The following is a 20100-nucleotide window of genomic DNA, read 5'->3' as shown; positions in this document are numbered from 1 at the left end:
AAGGATCCTTGCAACAGTATGTAGATAGCCCGACTAGAGAGGGGGCGATACTGGATTTAGTTCTGGGAAATGAGCCGGGTCAGGTGGTTGAGGTTGCGGTAGGTGAACATGTGGCTAACAGTGGCCACAACTCCGTCTACTTTAGGGTACGAATGGAAAAAGATGAGTGCTGTCCTAAGGGGGGGGGTGCTAAATTGGGGGAAGGCTAGATCCAGCCAGATTAGGCAGGAGCTTAGGGATACAGACTGGGATAGGCTGTTGGAAGGCAAGACCACGTTAGGCATGTGGGAGTCTTTCAAGGGAAAACTGCAATGGGTGCAGGAAAGGCATGTGCCGGTTAGGAGAAAGGATGGGAAAGGTAGGATTAGAGAGCCGTGGATTACTAGAGATATAGAAGTCCTGGTTAGGAAGAAACGAGAGGCGTATGTCAGGTCTAAGCAGCTGGGAACGGAGAGAGCGTTGGAGGAATACAGAGAGAGTAGGAGGGATCTCAAACGGGGAGTTAGGAGAGCAAAGAGGGGGCATGAGATGGCTTTGGCAGGTAGGGTTAAGGAGAATCCAAAGGCGTTTTACTCCTATGTTAGGAGCGAAAGGGTGGCTAGGGGTAAAATCGGTCCTCTCAGGGACAGACGTGGGGAATTGTGCTTACAGGCAGAGGGAATGGGGGAGATCCTGAATGAATACTTTGCATCAGTATTCACGAAGGAGAGGGGCTTGATGTCTGGTACGGTCATCGAGGGAGTGGTAGACCGATTGAAAGATCTATTGATTACGAGGGAAGAAGTGTTAGGGCTTTTAGCTGGTATTAAAACCAATAAATCTCTGGGGCCTGATTGCATTTATCCTAGGCTGCTTAGGGAGGTGAGGGATGAGATTGCTGGGCCTCTGACGTGAATCTTTGTCTCTTCTTTGGACACAGGTGAGGTCCCAGAGGACTGGAGGATAGCGAACGTGGTAGCGTCCAGTGTTCAGGACTAGAGTGGACTGAACAATCATGGAAGACTGAAGAAAAAAGAACATCAACAGCTGACTGACTGGAGAGTCCAACCCGATGTGAGTTTATTTGGAGAATTTACCAAGACGAATTGTACCATTTTGGGGCACTGTCTTGAGCAGACAAAATTGGACCAGCACCGTGGCATAGTGGTCAGTACTGCTGCCTCACAGCACCAAGGACCTGGGTTCAATTCCATCCTTGGGTTTTACATGTGGGGCTTGCACATTCTCCCAGTGTCTGCATGGGTTCCCTCTGGGTGCTCTGGTTCCCCCCCACACTCCAAAGATGTACGGCTTAGGTGAATTGGCCATGCTAAATTGCCCCTTAGTGTCCCAAGGTGTGTAGGTTAGGGAGTATTAGTGGGGTAAGTATATAGGGATAGTGTGAGCCTTGATAGGGTGCTCTATTTTAGAGTTGATGCAGACTTGATGGGCTGAATGGCCTCTTTCTGCACTGAATGGACTCTATGATTTGATTGAACTATTATATATGTATCATTATTCATAATGATAGATGTTTCCGTATGCTTAATTCCGATGAAAGCCAATAATGAAATTGAATCTTGTAATCCTGTGAAATAATATATCTTTATAAAAGCATTCAGTGGCTCTCTGGTAAGCAATTGGCAGAGGGCTGAGAGAAACTGTATAAACAGCAAAAATGTGCCAATAATGTCAATTCTCCCAGCATCCTGCCCATCATCTGCCAAGGGCATGCTGAATATTTGGAAATCCCTGAAGATAGTTGAGACCATTTTGTTTGGGAGCCTTTCACACACGAGTGTGGGAGGAATTTCTGGGGGAGGGGGTTTTCCCGGTCCCCCAGCAGCAGGAGGTTTGGTGGGACCCATGGGAGCAACAATCTAAATGCATCAAAATGGCTGCTCACTCCATCTGTCCAGGGGTTCCCACTGAAGCTATGACAGCAGATTGATAACCGCCCTGCTGCCCAGCACACGAAGAAGATTCCAGGCGATAAGGACTATCGGACATAAGCTCCTGGTCTCAGAAATATGTCCTCCAGTAAATTGGCACTAGCTATTGGTGAAAAGCTGCTAAGGAATCTTACGGATGCACCATAGAAAGCATTCTTTCTGGTTGTATCACAGCTTGGCATGGCTCCTGCTTTGCCCAAGACTGCAATGAACTATGTAAGGTCATGAATGTAGCCCAATCCATCACGCAAACCATCCTCTCATCCATTGACTCTGTCTACACTTTCCCACTGCCTCGGCAAAGCATAATTAAGGACGCCATGCGCCCCGGACATTCTCTCTTCCATCTTCTTCTGTCAGGAAAAAGATGACATCATGTACTAACTGACTCATGTTGGTTCCAGTCATCCACATTGACCCGAAAGATCCCCCCTAGTTATCCGCATTAATGTTTGACACGTTCAGTTTGACCTGGTTTTGACGAGGGAAACTATCATAGCTTAATGCAGCTAAAGAGGACCCATTCACATCCATCTTATACACATTGGGCAGCACTTTCCAGCCACGCTCACCCCAAGGCCAGAGAGTCCCGCCCAAAGTCAGTGGACCTCTGCATAGTCCATGTTCATCCCACTATGATACCTGTTGAATTTCAATGTCACCTTTTGTCCAGGGTACACCAGGGAGTCGGGTCAATTGGAATTCTGTTCAAGTTGTTCCATCCTTAAACGGGGGGGATGTGGGAATTCTGTAATGGCTGTGAATGTCCATATTTAATTAGGTATTCACCCGAGACTCAGGATTGTCTGAAGCTCAAAATGTCACACGATTTGCAGCGGCTGATTTAATATTTTTCGTGCGTCCATTTTTTAAAATATTGACTGAAAGTTCGTAATACACTGGGACAGGACAGATAGGAGTGAAAGAATTTTGTAGAATAGATTGGAAGAAACTGTTTCCACTGACAGGAGGGTGGACAACAAGAGGATACAGATAAAGGAGAGATTTGAATTGATCCATAGAATCCACTTCTTTGCTGAATTGTAAACTTTCCCAATCCTCAGGCTTGCTACCTTTCCCGAGCCAATTTGTAAGGCTCTAATATTATCCTCAATTTATTTTCTTGGCCATGGTTGTTCTGTTTTCCTTCCTATGTTTTTGTGCCAGGAGGGGATGTAATGTGGAAACATAGGAAATGGCCGCAGGGGTAGGCCAGTTAGCCCTTCGAGCCTGCAGCACTATTCAATATGATCATGGCTGATCATGCACTTTCAGTATCCCACTCCCATTTCCTGTGTAATGTGTGTAATTGTTGCAATTGGTTGATTGGCCATGGCAAGTTGACCATTAGAGTCATTAGCATTAACAGAGTAAATACATAAGGTTACGGGAATAGGGCCAGGGTGGGGCTGTTTTCAATGTAGACTTGATGGGCTGAATGGCCTCCTTTAGCACTGTAGGGATTCTACAATTCTATGAAACTGTCTCTGGAAAACTAGTTCTAGTTGCTTGGCTGGCATTGTGGCACAGTGGTTAACATTATTGCCTCACAGCACCAGGAACCTGGGTTTGATTCCTGATTTGGATCATGATCTGTGCCGGAGTTTGCATGTTCTCCCTGTGTCTGCGTGGGTTTTTTCTGGGCGTTCCTCCCACAGTTGGAAAGACGTGCTGGTTAGGTGCATTGGCCTTGCTACATTCTCCCTCAGTGAACCCGAACAGGCGCCGGAGTGTGGCAACGCGGAGATTTTCACAGTAACTTCATTGCAGTGTTAATGTAAGCCAACTTGTGACACTAATAAATAAACTTTAAAAGTTGATCAGTGTGTCTTCTCCACAGTACATCATCCCGGGCTTGAGCAGTGTAGGAAACTGGTCCTGTCTGTGCTAAGATGATGGAAGGTACCCCCTCCTCATTGGCGATATAGTGCGTTGCCAATATTGCCTGACCTTTCTGAAAACACAGCGTTTAGTCCTGCCCTCCCATCACAAAACCTGATTTTGCTGTTTCCTGTCGACAATCTCTCCTGTCTTAGGTGGCTTCAGCGAATCATACGTTGTGCGTAACTGATGTTTTATCATGAGTAACGCTGGAGGTTTTTGGGTTGTCGAATGTGCTGTATTCCTGTATGCCCTCAGGGATTGGATTGGTTATTTAGACTGTGACCCTTGCTCACGAGCTACCTTCAATGAAAGCTTCATTGTCTGAACAAACCTTTCAGCCAGCCCATTTGTAGCAGGATCATAAGGAGTGTTGGATCCTGTTCTCCTAGAAATAATTTGTGAACACTTGCAAAATGAACTGTGGCCCATTGATACTCACAAGTTGTTCAGGGTAGCTAAATCTTGCAAAAGTCTCAACCACATTAAGCTAGAAAGAACACAGAAAAGGTTTACTAGGACGCTACCGGGACTTGATGCTTTGAGTTATAAGGAGAGGCTGGATAGACTGGGACTTTTTTCCCTGGAGCGTACGAGGCTGAGGGGTAACCTGAGAGTGGTCTATGAAATAATGAGGGCCATAGATCAGCTAGATAGTCAATATCTTTCCCCAAAGGTAGGGGAGCCTAAAACTAGAGGCATAGGTTTAAGGTGAGAGGGAGAGATACAAAAGTGTCCAGAAAGGCAATGTTTTCACACAGAGGGTGGTGAGTTTTGGAACAAGCTGCCAGAGGTGGCAGTAAAGATGGGTGCAATTTTGTATTTTAAAAAGCATTTAGACAGTTACATGTATAAGATGGGTATAGAGGGATATGGGCCAAATATGGCCAATCGAGGCTAGCTTAGTGGTTAAAAAAGGGCAGCATGGACAAGTTGGGCCAAAGGGCCTATTTCCATGCTGTAAACCTCTATGACTCAATGGCTCAGTCTTTCTATTGTTCTGTCTGAGGGTGTAGACTTCATAATGGTGACTTCAGGCCATTTTGAGTGTGTGCCTACCGCAGCAAAAAATATTCACAAAAAAAATCTATATGGACTCTTTGCCATGCCCCTTCTGGGTATTGCCACGGTTATGGCAGTATGGCAGTAGCGGTGGCAGGTTTCCAACTTTTGCACAACGCGACTGACTCCTGGCATCATCACCTTTGGCGCAGCAATATTTTTATCTTCTGCAGCGCGATGACTTTTCTAATTGTTTTTATTTCTCTGGGGAGCCTGCCAGCTTCATCCTGACCTCCTCGTCGCCAGTTTTCCTTTTGGTATTTTTAAAGGATAGGCTTGCAGGTCGCAAAGGTATAAACAAACAAGGGCTTTATGGGAAAGGTGCTTACTCTACCGGCTGTTAGGATAGACTGCCTGTTTGCCTGTGCAAACGGCCAGTGACATCATCAATATATCACATGATTGGTCGCTTTGACTGACCTTGTTCCAATTAGGAACAAACATGAGTACACAAGACCTATGATTGGGTGCAAGATGGGACAGTATACCTTGTTGTTCCTTTCAGTAGCTTATGTTTGCCTCTAAGATGAAGAGATGCATGTCTAAGTACACATGGCTGGTACAATGCATCAACAAGTGGCTCATTAAATCAGTTATGGTTCCATTCATCACTCCAAATGTTACTCAGATAACTGTGGTAATTCTAGAGCTAATGAGCACTGACCCATTGAGGGATGCCTGCATTTCTCTGGTCAAAGCCAATTCTGGCTCACCTGATAAAGGGAATCTAAGTTATGGGATAAGGCAGGCAAGTGGAGTTGAAATGTATCATATCAGATCAGTCATGGTTGCATTGAATGGTGGCGTGGATTCGATGGGCCGAATGGCCTACCTCTGCTCCTACATCTTATGGTCTTATTGAATGACATAAAGACCCCAATTTTACCATCATGTGCACCCCGAAATCGAGGCTCACAGAATGGCATTGGCCTCGGGCACGATCTTGTCTCGGGTGGGCACCTCAGTAAAATTCCAGCCACTGAGTCAGTGGCGCAGAGCCAAAGGAACGAGTCAAGAAGAAACGATAAGTGTAGAGCAGGGCAAATGACAGAATGATGAATAGTTGCTGTCAGAAGGAAAAACTGGAGGAAAGCAAGAGTGAAGCTAAAGCTTGCCAGGAGATAGGAAATAAATGGGGAAAAGATTACAGTCTGAAATGGCTGAAGTCGATGTTGAGTCGGGAGGGTTATAAATCAGTGACTAACCGAAAGGTGAGCTGTTGCTCCTTGCTCTTATGCTGAGCTTCACTGGAATACTGTAGTAGGTTCAAGGCAGAGGGCTCAAAGTGAGAGCTAGGAGGAGATTTCAAACGGCAGGTGAGCTGGGTTCAGGGTCTGGCTTGCAAACTGAATGGAAGGCTGGATAGACTGGGACTTTTTTCCCTGGAGCGTAGAAGGTTTAGGGGTGATCTTACAGAGGCCTATAAAATAATGAGGGACATAAATCAGTTAGGTAGTCAATATCTTTTCCCAAAGGCAGGGAAGTCTAAAACTACAGGGCATAGGTTTAAGGTGAGAGGGGAGAGATACAAAAGTGTCCAGAGGGTCAACTTTTTCATCCAAAGGGTGGCGAGTGTCTGGAATGACTCTATTACTCTAAGCATTCTGCAAAAAATTCATACAGTCCGCAGAGTATAGAAAACCGCGTTACGAGCAGCTATTATTACATTGAAAGAAGGACATGTAAATCTGATCCACCCAACATTTCAGACAACCTTTACAGTTTAGAAAAGGCCAATTGGCCCATTAGGGCTGCACCAACTCTCTGACAAATTAGAAGGGATTTTCACCCGTCCCAAAACCGTAAGGTCCTGCTCGAGGTCAGCGGACCGTCCCACTGTCTGCTCTTCACCTGCTCCGATTCCCGTGGTGGACGGGGCAGTAAAATTCCAGCCAGTATCTTCCTCAGGTTCTCTCCCCTGCCCCATCCCTGTAACCCTACACATTTTTCATGGTCAATCCACCCAACCCGCACATCTTTTGGACTGTGGGAGGGGAGTGGAGCACCCAGGGGACACCCACGCATACACGGGGAGAATGTGCAAACTCCACACAGACAGTGATCCAAGGCTAGAATAAAACACAGGTCCCTGGTGCTGTGAGGCAGCAGTGCTAACCACTCTGTCATCGTGCTGCCCATAATCTGTCATATATAGGCTAGAAGATTGCCTTCCTGAAGGGCAGCAGTGAACCAGATGAGTTTTTACAACAATGGTTTTATCTGATTTGATTTATTATTGTCACATGTATTAATATACAGTGAAAAAAATTGGTTCTTGTGAGCTATACAGACGAAGCATACCATTCATAGAGAAGGAAACAAGAGAGTGCAGTGTTACAGACATAGCTAGGGTGGAGAGAAAGATCAACTTAATGCAAGGTAAGTCCATTAAAAAGTCTGACAGCGGCAGGGAAGGAGCTGTTCTTGAGTTGGTTGGTACGTGACCTCAGACTTTTGTATCTTTTTCCAGATGGAAGTGGAAGAAAGTATGTCCAGGGTGCATGGGTTACTGACTGCTTTGTCTAGGCAGCAGGAAGAATAGATGGAGTCAATGGAGGGAGGCTGGGTTGTGTGATGGATTGGGCTACATTCACGACCTTGTGTAGGTCCTTGCAGTCTTGGGCAGAGCAGGAGCCATACCAAGCTGTGATACAACCAGAAAGAATGCTTTCGATGGTGCATCTATAAAAGTTGGGAAGAGTTGTAGCTGACATGCCAAATTTCCTTAGTCTTCTGAGAAAGTAGAAGTGTTGGTGGACTTTCTTAACTTTAATGTCGACATTGGGGTTGGCTGGGGTGGGGGGGATCCAGGACAGGTTGTTGGTGATCTGGACACCTAAAAACTTGAAGTTCTCGACACTTTCTACTTTCTGCCCCATTGATGTAGACAGGGACATGTTCTCCTTTATGTTCCTGAAGTCGATGACAATCTCCTTCATTTTGTTGATGTTAAGGGAGAGTTTAATTGTCGCCGCACCAGTTCACCAGATTCTTAGGATTTTGGACTTGTGGAAGTTATGTGATGAGGGAACTTTTCCCGCGGCCTGCTTTTAAAACAACAAGACGCAGATCACAGGTAGCGAGTTCCACCAAAAGCCATCAAATTACCTGCAAGTCACCCAAGCAACCAAAGTAATAAACAACAAGACTTTGAAAGTAGCTGGTCCCACCAGGAAGACAAGGATTCCCTAACCTGTTCTGGTTAAAGTTCACTTGAGAAACTAACCTCATAACAATTTGATAATAAGACACCTCACAGCCTGCCCACTGAGGATGGTAGCATCGTGGAAATGTTACTGGGCTACTTCTCTATGGACCCAGGCTAATCTCATGGGTTCAAATCCTACCATGGCAGCTCGTAGAATTTAAATTCAATGAATAAAGTCTGGAATGTAATGTTTATTTATAAGTCACAAGTCGGCTTACATTAACAGTGCAATGAACAATGGTTAAGAAAGCTCACCAATGCCTCTACTTTCTCAGAAGACTAAGGAAATTTGGCATGTCAGCTACGACTCTTCCCAACTTTTACAGATGCACCATAGAAAGCATTCTTTCTTGTTGTATCAGAGCTTGGTGCGGTGAAGGATCCTCTTGGGGAGAGTGATCATTGTATGGTGGAGTTTCTGGTGCAGATGGAGGACGACAAAGTGGGTTCCCGGACATGCGTCCTTTGTTTGAACAGAGGGGAGTACGGTAGGATGAGAGAGGAATTGGCGAATGTGGACTGGGGGAGTGCGTTGGAAGGTAGGTCTGCTGAGGAGCAGTGGAGGATTTTTAAGGAGATCTTTCTTCGTGCTCAGCAGAAATTTATTCCGATGGTCAAAAAGGACCGTAGGAGGAGAGGTAATCAGCCGTGGATAACGAAGGAGGTGAAGGAAAGTGTTAAATTAAAAGCGGAGGCATTTAGAGTAGCTAAGAGTAGTGGGCGAGAAGAGGATTGGGAAAGGTTTAAATGTCAACAAAGATTGACAAAGAAATTGATAAAGAAGGGTCGGAAAACGATGAAGCTGGGCTAGCGCTTAATATAAAAAAGGATAGCAAGAGTTTTTATAAATATATAAAAAGGAAGAGGCTGGCTAGGGTGAACGTTGGGCCCTTAGAGGATGAGAAGGGGGACTTAGTGGTAGGGGATGGGGAAATGGCTGAGGTCTTGAATAACTTTTTTGTTTCGGTCTTCACGGAGGAGGACGTGAATAATTTGCCGGGTGTTAGAGAAGGAAAGGTGGTAGGACTGGAGGGTCTCGATGACATTACTGTTACTAGAGAGGTGGTGCTCCACAGACTGGAGGGGCTGATTGTGGACAAGTCCCCGGGACCGGATGGAATGTATCCGAGGGTTCTGAAAGAAATGGCGGAGGTGATAGTGGATGCCTTGGTGGTTATTTTCCAAACGTCGCTGGATTCCGGGGAAGTGCCAGAAGATTGGAAAACGGCTAATGTTACGCCATTGTTTAAGAAGGGTGCCAGGCAAAAGGCGGGGAATTATAGGCCGTTTAGTTTAACGTCTGTTGTAGGTAAAATGTTAGAATCCGTCATCAAGGAAGAAATAGCGAGGCATCTTGAGGGGAATTGCTTGATAGAGCAGATGCAGCACGGTTTCGTTAAGGGGAAGTCGTGTCTGACAAATTTACTTGAGTTCTATGAGGATGTGTCTAGGGCAGTGGATAGAGGAGAGCCGGTGGATGTGGTCTTTCTTGATTTTCAGAAGGCGTTTGACAAGGTACCTCACAAGAGGTTATTGCAGAAGGTCAGGGGACATGGGGTTGGGGGTAGGGTGTTAGCGTGGATAGAGGATTGGTTGTCAAATAGGAGGCAGAGAGTGGGGGTCAACGGGTGCTATTCGGATTGGCGGTTGGTGACTAGTGGAGTGCCCCAGGGGTCGGTGCTGGGGCCTCAGCTATTTACCATTTATATAGATGATCTGGAGGAGGGAACTGAGTGTAGGGTGTCGAAATTTGCTGATGACACCAAGATTGGTGGAAAGGCAAATTGTGCGGAGGGTGTGGAGAGTCTGCAGAAGGATCTAGATAGGCTGGGCGAATGGGCCAGGAACTGGCAAACGGAATTTAATGTTGGCAAGTGTGAGGTGGTCCACTTTGGTAGGAATAATGGTAGGAAGGATTATTACTTACGTGGAGAAAAACTGCAGCAGGCGACGGTGCAGAGGGACCTCGGGGTCCTTGTGCATGAGTCGCAAAAACCCAGCTTGCAGGTGCAGCAGGTGGTCAGGAAGGCGAATGGGATGCTGGCCTTCATAGCGAGGGGGATTGAATATAAAAGTAGGGAGGTCTTGCTGCAGCTGTATAGGGCATTGGTGAGGCCGCAGCTGGAGTACTGTGTGCAGTTTTGGGCGTCGTACTTACGCAAGGATATTTTGGCCTTGGAGGGAGTGCAGAGGAGGTTTACTAGGCTGATGCCGGAGTTGAGGGGGTTGAGCTATGAGGAGAGGCTGAATAAACTAAGCTTGTACTCGTTAGAGTTTAGAAGAATGAGGGGAGATCTCATTGAGATGTATAAGATGATGAATGGGATGGATAGGATAGAGGTGGAGAGACTCTTCCTGCTCAGAAAGGACAGTAGGACTAGGGGGCACAGCCTCAAGATAAAGGGGGGGCGGTTTAGAACGGAGTTGAGGAGGAACTTCTTCACTCAAAGGGTGGTGAATCTCTGGAATTCTCTGCCCGTTGAAGTGGTGGAGGCTACCTCGCTAAATATTTTTAAGAAGCGGGTTGATGGGTTTTTGATAAGAGAGGGGATTAAGGGTTATGGGGAGAGGGTGGGAATGTGGAACTGAGCCACGACAGATCAGCCATGATCTTATTGAATGGCGGGGCAGGCTCAAAGGGCCAGATGGCCTACTCCTGCTCCTATTTCTTATGTTCTTATGTTCTACTCTGTCCAAAACTGCGAGGAACTACAAAGGGTTGTGAACATAGCCCAATTCATCTTGCAAATCAGTCTCCCATCCATTGACCTTGAGGATGGTAGCATTTCTGAGGCACTTCCTGCTGCTTCAGAAAAGCAATCAGCATAATTAAGAACCCCACACATCCTGGACATTCTCTCTTTCAGCTTCTTCTTTCGGGAAAAAAATATAAAAGTTTGAGGTCATGTACCAACCAACTCAAGAACAACTTCTTTCCTGCTGCCATCAGACTTTTGAATGGACCTACCTCACATTAAGTTGATCTTTCTCTGCACCCTAACTATGACTGTAACATTACATTCTGCATTCACTCATTTCCTTCTCTATGAACAGTATGTTTCATCTGTATAGCGCGCAAGAAGCAATACTTTTCAGCTGTATTAATACATGTGACAATAATAAATCAAATCAAGTTACTATGAACATTCTCTGGTCGCCACACTGGGGGAGAATTGAGGCCAATTCTCAAAAAACCACCTTTTGGTTTTTGGGAGGGGATCTGAGCACTCGGAGGAAACCCACGCAGACACGAGAAGAACGTGCAGACTCTGCACAGACAGCGTCCCAAGCCGGGAATCAAACCAAGTTCCCTGGCACTGTGAGGCAGCAGTGCTAACCACTATACCTTCGGGCTGCCCCTAGTTTGTAAAATTGACCTCAATAACAGTGACCACGAAATCATTGTTGTAAAAACCCATCTGGTTCACGACTGTCCTTTAGGGAAGGAAAACTGCCGTCCTTATCTGGTCTGGCCGACATGTGACTTCAGAACCACAGAAATGTGGTTCCCTCTTAACTGAAATGGTTTCGCAAGCCACTCAGTTCAATGACAATGAGAGATGGGCAACAAATGGTGGCCCAGTGAGGGGCACCAACATCGGATGAAAGAATAGAAAAACACTCTGTATTTTCTGTGCGGTTGTCAATGTAATAAATTATCAGGACACTATTCACTGCTTCTATTTGTATTCACTGATTAAACCTTGTGAGAAAGAGAACTGTTTGTGAGTCTTGAGTGATTAATGGCTTCTCACAAATCCCATCGTTCAATATAGCAGAATTCCTTGTCTCTAGGCAAGTGATTAAAGTCTTTAAAAATGACAAAGGGATTTAGTAGGGCTGGGATTTTCCATTCCTGGTCGCAGAGAGTGTGTTTGGTGACATGCGTGGAAAATATCTTTGATTTAATTTGATTTGATTTGATTTATTATTGTCACATATATTAACATACAGTGAAAAGTATTGTTTCTTGCGCGCTATGCAGACAATGCATACCATTCATAGAGAAGGAAATGAGAGAGCGCAGAATGTAGTGTCATAGTCATAGCTAGGGTTTGGAAAAAGATCAACTTAATGCAAGATAAGTCCATTCAAAAGTCTAACAGCAGCAGGGAAGCAGCTGTTCTTGAGTTGGTTGGTACGTGACCTCAGACTTTTGTATCTTTTTCCCGGTGGAAGAAGGTGGAAGGGAGAATGTCCGGGGTGCGTGGGGTCCTTAATTATGCTGGCTGCTTTGCCGAGGCAGCAGGAAGTGTAGACAGAGTCAATGACTGGGTGACTGATTGGGGCTATGTTCACTATCTTGGGATATTACACTCAATTCTACTTGCCACATTACAGGAAGGATGTGGAGGCTTTGGAGAGGGTGCAGAAGTTTTCCAGGATGCTGCCTGGATTAGAGAATATGAGCTATAAGTAAAGGTAAGGCAAACTAGGATTGTTTTCTCTTGTGTGGCAGAGGCTGAGGAGAGACCTAATAGGGGTCAGTTAGCTCAGTTGGCTGGACAGCCGGTTTGTGATCCCAATTGCGTGGGTTCAATTCCTGCACCAGCTTGTATTATTCATTTTTTGGGGGGCAGCACGGTGGCACAGTGGTTATCCCTGCTGCCTCACAGTGCCAGGGAGCTGGGTTCGATTCCCAGCTTGGGTCACTGTCTGTGTGGAGTTTGCACGCTCTCCCTGTGTCTGCGTGGGTTTCTTCCCACGGTCTAAAACGTGTGGACATGATTGGCCATGCTAAACTGACCCTAGTATCAGGGGATTAGCAGCGTAAATATGTGGTGTTATGGGAATAATGGCTGGCTGGGATTGTGGTCGATGCAGACTCGATGGACTGAATGGCCTACTTCTGCACTGTAGGATTCTATGATTCTGTATGCAAGGAATAGAGTGATAGGGATCAAGGGCAGGCGGAAGGGATTAGTTTAATTTGACGTCATGTTCAGCACAACTTTGTGGGCCGAAGGGCCTGTTCCTGTGCCGTACTGTTTCTATGTTCTATATTCACCTTTTCTGGCATCGTAAACAAAGGACGCGATCGTCCCCTCCCCCTGTCAGCGGCAGGCTGCTTTTCCCACCATGCAATGTTAGGAATGTCATTATAATACATTTGCATACCATTATCAGGCCTACACACTGGAATCTCGCCCCTCATGTCAAATTTAAATCGCACTGCGTCAGAACGTCAGAACGGTGTGATGGACAACTTGTCTCCAAAGGTGCAGACCAGATGAGCAGAATTCTGAGGGGAGGTCAGAGCTGAGTGCACTCACGCTGGTGCAGCACTCACGAGGTAGCTTCATGTCTTTCACAGGTTAGGGTCACAGACAAGTCTGCACAGCAGCATCTGCTTGTTTACCGTGTGTTACGGGAGCACAATTTTCAATGCAGAGCAGAAGAGAGGGAATGGCAGCCTGAGGTGTGAGCTTCAGTGAAAGAATGTGCTCTTTAATAACACAAGATAAGTATTCGATTATATTGTAGACACAGAACAATATTTAGTTAGTTCGATCTGCACTATGTTTAAAGTTTTTTTGACCAGAACAAAGCTGGCTTTTGCTGTTTTCTCTCTCTCTCTCTCTTAAGTAATCCTTATTTCACTTTCTGTGAAATGCTAATTATAAAGGACTCTTAACAAAGAAGTTTCCACTTCAAACCAGTCGTACTCAAGTTTATTCTGAAGAAGAAAATTGATCCTACAGTGCACAAGACTTCCAAGTTCAATGACTACTTTGGTGTGGTTATACCATTGCCCAACTGGGCAAGGTAGAATGTCCCCTGAGAAAGGTGGCTATGGCACGTTACCCAAGGATAGCGCTCCTAATCCTTGGCTGTACGCTGGAGTGAATATTGACAAGTGCACCCCACCCCCCCAATCACCCCAACCCGAATTGGTCAAGCTGAGCCTTGACGTGAAGGTTAGCACAGTACCTCCATCTGAGATGAGAGTCTAGATGCAGTTGAGTGGTGAAAGCTATCACCATTTGGTAATATGGTATGGGGTGAGGGTGGTGAGGGGCTTGGCTGAGCTATCATGCAAACTGAGGACTGAGGCATCAATGTTGTCACCTTCAACAACCAGTTCTTCATCCAGACACACGGAACAGCCATGGGACCCAATTCGCACGTCAACAGGCCAACAACTTCATACACAGGTTCGAACAAGACTTCTTTATTGCACAGGACCTTCAACCGATGCTATACGCTAGATACATCGATGACATTTTATTCCTTTGGACTCATGGTGAACAATCACTGAAACAACTATATGATGATATCAACAAGCTCCATTCCACCATCAGACCCACTGTGGACTAGTCTCCAGAATCGGTTGCATTCTTGGATACACGCATCTTCATCAAGGATGGTCACCTCAGCACCTCACTGCACCGCAAGCCCACAGACAATCTCACAATGCTCCACTTCTCCAGCTTCCATCCTAAACACGTTAAAGAAGCCATCTCCTACGGACAAGCTCTCCATATACACATCTGCTGAGTTGAGGAGGACACAATAGACACCTCCAGACACTGAAAGATGCCCTCATAAGAGCAGGATGTGGCGCTTGGCTCATCGATCAACAGTTCCGACGCGCCACAGTGAAAAACCGTACCAACCTCCTCAGAAGACAAACACAGAACATACCAGACAGAGTACCCTTCGTCGTCCAGTACTTCACCAGAGCAAAGAAGCTATAACATCTTCCCCGGAACCTTCTACTTGTCATCGATGAAGATGAACATCTCGCCAAGGCCATCCCCACACCCCCACTTCTTGCCTTCAATCAACCACACAACCTCAAACAGACCATTGTCCGCAGCAAACTACCCAGCCTTCAGGAGAACAGTGACAATGACACCAAACAACCCTGCCACAGCAACCTCTGCAAGACATGCCAGATCATCAACACAGATGCCATCATCTCATGTGAGAACACCATCCACCAGGTACACGCTTATTACTTGCATACTCTTGCAACTCAGCACGTTGTCTACCTGATACGCTGCAGGAAAGGGTGTCCCGGGGCATGGTATATTGGGGAGACTATGCGGACACTATGACAACGGATGAATGAACATCGCTCGACAATCACCAAGCAACACTGTTCCCTTCTTGTTGAGGAACACTTCAGAGGTCACGGGCATTCAGTCTCTGATCTTTGAGCAAACGTTCTCCAAGGCAGCCTTCACGACACACGGTAGCGCAGAATCGCTGAGCAGAAACTGATAGCTAAATTCTGCACACATGAGGACGGCCTCAACCAGGATCTTGGGTTCATATCACACTAATTGTAACCCCCATGACTTGCCTGGGCTTGCAAAATCTCACTAACTGTCCTGGCTGGAGACAATACACATCTCTTTAACCTGTGCTTAACCCTCTCTCCACTCACATTGTCTGCACCTTTAAGACATGATTAGCTGTAAAGCCTCGCAATAACAATCATTATTTTGTAAATTGAGTTTGTATCTTTATATGCCCTGTTTGTGAACTGAAATCCCACCTCAAAAGCTAATGCTTTTGCTACCAAATAAACCTGTTGGACTTTAACCTGGTGTTGCGAGACTTCTTACTGTGTTTACCCCAGTCCAGCACAGGCAGCAATGTTGTGGTCAGGGACACGAGTCAGTGGGATTTGAGGGGCAACTGCAGGTGATGAATAGACAAAGAGCTGTCCTGAGCAGACAAATGCTAACCACCAAGTCTCTCCCTCGCACTGCAATCAGACAGGGTCAGGAGGATGGAGCCTGGTGATCCGGCTGTCTACTTCATCACTCACGGGCAGGAGACCAGAAGAAGAAGAATGCATTGGCAGCACTTGGCTTGCCAATGGCTGGAGCGGAACAGTCAAGAGCAAAGAGTGGTGTGGCCTTCCCTGCGCACAGAGAATGGACACCAGAGAGCCATTGCTCGTAGATATCTTGCCAGACCCAGGGTCTATAGGCAGGACTTGTCATTCCTGCAGGTGACAAAGAAACAGTGTCACCCAAGCCTGCACATGCCCAGGCAACTGGTTGGTTACTGGATGGCATGGTAATCGGCACAGGGGTTAGCACTGCTGCCTCACGGTGCCAGGGAACCGGGTTCGATTCCTGGCTTGGATCACCGTCTGTGCGGAGTTTGCACCTTCTCCCCGTGTCTGCTCGGGTTTCTTCCGGGTGCTCTGGTTTCCTCCCACAGTCCAAAAGATGTGCTAGTTGGGTGCATTGGCCATGCTAAATTATCCGTCAGTGTACCCAAACAGGTGCCAGAGTGTGGTGACTAGGGGATTTTCTCAGTAACTTAATTGCAATGTTAATGTAAGCCTACTTGTGACACTAATAAATGAACTTTAAACTTAATATCTTTTCAAGGGCAGATCCAGTTGTACACTTCCATGGATTAGTTCAACCATCTATCGCGGCATTTAAGGGGCAACGAAACAAATACGTGAATAGGGTGGGAATCGAAGGATATGGATTCATAAGTGCTTACGGTTTTGGTTTAGGCAGGCATCATGATTGGCACAGGCTTGGAGATCCAAAGGGCTTTTCCTTGCTGTAATTTTCTTTGTTCTTTGTTCTTATCTTCCAAATGAGCAGAACAAATTTAAGATGCCCATTAGCCATGAAGCAGCATGGTGTAAATTTGTGTCAATTTAAGACTATCAAGGATAAGTACCCTAAAACACACAGTCATGATGTTTACAGGCAGTTCATTTGTTTAATTTGTATGTGAGACAGTGGTGGGAAACATATTGTGAGGAGTGACAGCAAAGGCAGTTGCTTAATTGGGAAACGCTCGTGCTTGGAAAGTAAATGTAAATCTTTATTGGGTTGGCTGAGTGCCCAGGCTGTGAGGGCCTATACCTCGTCGATATGACCAGGGGTTCGAATCCAACTTTACATAAGAACATAAGAACATAAGAAATAGGAGCAGGAGTAGGCCATCTAGCCCTTCGAGCCTGCCCTGCCATTCAATAAGATCATGGCTGATCTGTTGTGGCTCAGTTCCACATTCCCGCCCTCTCCCCATAACCCTTAATCCCCTCTCTTATCAAAAACCCATCAACCCGCGTCTTAAAAATATTTAGCGAGGCAGCCTCCACCACTTCAACGGGCAGAGAATTCCAGAGATTCACCACCCTTTGAGTGAAGAAGTTCCTCCTCAACTCCGTTCTAAACCGCCTCCCCTTTATCTTGAGGCTGTGCCCCCTAGTCCTACTGTCTTTTTTGAGCGGGAAGAGTCTCTCCACCTCTATCCTATCCATCCCATTCATCATCTTATACGTCTCAATGAGATCTCCCCTCATTCTTCTAAACTCTAACGAGTACAAGCCTAGTTTATTCAGCCTCTCCTCATAGCTCAATCCCCTCAACTCCGGTATCAGCCTAGTAAACCTCCTCTGCACTCCCTCCAAGGCCAAAATAACTTTGCGCAGGTGCAGCGCCCAAAACTGCACACAGTACTCCAGCTGCGGCCTCACCAATGCCCTATACAGCTGCAGCAAGACCTCCCTACTTTTATATTCAATCCCCCTCGCTATGAAGGCCAGCATCCCATTCGCCTTCCTGACCACCTGCTGCACCTGCAAGCTGGGTTTTTGTGACTCATGCACAAGGACCCCGAGGTCCCTCTGCACCGTCGCCTGCTGCAGTTTTTCGCCACGTAAGTAATAGTCCTTCCTACCATTATTCCTGCCAAAGTGGACCACCTCACACTTGCCAACATTAAATTCCATTTGCCATTTCCTGGCCCATTCGCCCAGCCTATCTAGATCCTTCTGCAGACTCTCCACACCCTCCGCACAATTTGCCGTTCCCCCAATCTTGGTGTCATCAGCAAATTTCGACACCCTACACTCGGTTCCCTCCTCCAGATCATCTATATAAATGGTAAAAAGCTGAGGCCCCAGCACCGACCCCTGGGGCACTCCACTAGTCACCATCCGCCAATCCGAATAGCACCCGTTGATCCCCACCCTCTGCCTCCTATTTGACAACCAATCCTCTATCCACGCTAACACCCTACCCCCAACTCCATGTCCCTCGACCTTCTGCAATAACCTCTTGTGAGGTACTTTGTCAAACGCCTTCTGAAAATCCAGAAAGACCACATCCACCGGCTCTCCTCTATCCACCGCCCTAGACACATCCTCATAGAACTCCAGTAAATTTGTCAGACACGACTTCCCTTTAATGAAACCGTGCTGTGTCTGCTCTATCAAGCAATTCCCTTCAAGATGCCTCGCAATTTCCTCCTTAATGACGGATTCTAACATTTTACCTACCACAGACGTTAAACTAACCGGCCTATAATTCCCCGCCTTTTGCCTGGCACCCTTCTTAAACAACGGCGTAACATTAGCCGTTTTCCAATCCTCCGGCACTTCCCCGGAATCCAGCGACGTCTGGAAAATAACCACCAAGGCATCCACTATCACCTCCGTCATTTCTTTCAGAACCCTCGGATGCATTCCATCCGGTCCCGGGGACTTGTCCACAATCAGCCCCTCCAGTCTGTCGAGCACCACCCCTCTAGTAACAGTAACGTCATTAAGACCCTCCAGTCCTACCACCTTTCCATCGCTAACACCCGGCAAATTATTCACGTCCTCCTCCGTGAAGACAGAAACAAAAAAGTTATTCAATACCTTAGCCATATCCCCATCCCCTACCACTAGGTCCCCTTTCTCATCCTCTAAAGGACCAACGTTCACCCTAGCCAGCCTCTTCCTTTTTATATATTTATAAAAACTCTTGCTATCCTTTTCTATATCAAGCGCTAGCCCAGCTTCATAGTTTCTCCTACCCTTCTTTATCAACTTCTTTGTCAATCTTTGTTGACATTTAAACCTCTCCCAATCCTCTTCTCGCCCACTACTCTTAGCTACTCTAAATTCCTCCGCTTTTAACCTGCTGCTAGAGAGTGTTGCCACCCTTGGGAACAAGTTCTGACTCTGCTTCATCGAGCCACTATTAGGGGAGCTGTTAGACGGGGTTTGGCAAAGTTGACTTCTGATCTGCAGCCAAATGATGTGAATGTTATCAGAATGATAGGGAGTGGGATAGCTTGATCTTGGGTTTGGACATAGCTCAGCACAACATTGAGGGCCAAAGGGCCTGTACTGTGCTGTACTGTTCTATGTTTCTATGTTATCGATTGGGCAATACATCTGACCCCAACATATAAATAACCATGGAAACATTAACAAGCACACAAATTTTTGTATTTGCAGATTACCAATAACCTGTCCTGGTCCAGACACTACAGTTAAGAAAGCCACCAATGTCTCTACTTTCTCAGAAGGTTAAAGAAATTTGGCTACGACCTTTACAGATGTACCATTGAAAGCATTCTTTCTGGTTGTATCACAGCTTGGTATGGCTCCTGCTCTGTCCAAGACCGCAAGAAACTACAAAGGGTTGTGAACGTAGCCCAGTTCATCACTCAAACAAGCTTCCCATCCATTGACTCTTTCTACACTTCCCGCTGTCTCGGAAAAGGACCACACACACCCCGGACATTCTCTCTTCCACCTTCTTCCATCGGGAAACAGATACAAAAGTCTGAGGACACGTACCAACTGACTCAAGAACAGCTTCTTCCCTGCTGCTGTCAGACATTTGAATGGACTTATCTTGCATTAAATTGATCTTTCTCTACACCCTAGCTGTGGCTGCAATGTTACATTCTGCACTCTCTCCTTTCCTTCTTCACCAGGTACTCTATGAACGGTATGATTTGTCTGTACAGCGCGCAAGAAGCAATACTTTTCACTGTATGTTAATACGTGTGACAATAATAAATCAAATCCAAAAAATCAAAACAGAAAATGCCGGAAACACGAGAAGCTCAGGCCTTTGTCCATTCTCCTTCACACTGATTTTAATTCTTGCTATGGGCTTTTCTAACTTCATTTCCTTTTCCCAAAACCTTTGTTACTCCTTAAACATCTAACTCGGAGTCTGAGTGCCTTCTGTGCGAGATATTTTTTGCTGAACAAAAGAAAGATTATAACTTCCTGTAGAAATGCCA

The sequence above is a fragment of the Carcharhinus amblyrhynchos genome, chromosome 2, assembly GCF_965287045.1.
Source record: "Carcharhinus amblyrhynchos chromosome 2, sCarAmb.v2.hapA, whole genome shotgun sequence".
NCBI lineage: Eukaryota > Metazoa > Chordata > Chondrichthyes > Carcharhiniformes > Carcharhinidae > Carcharhinus > Carcharhinus amblyrhynchos.
Note: the sequence above shows the minus strand (reverse complement) of the source record.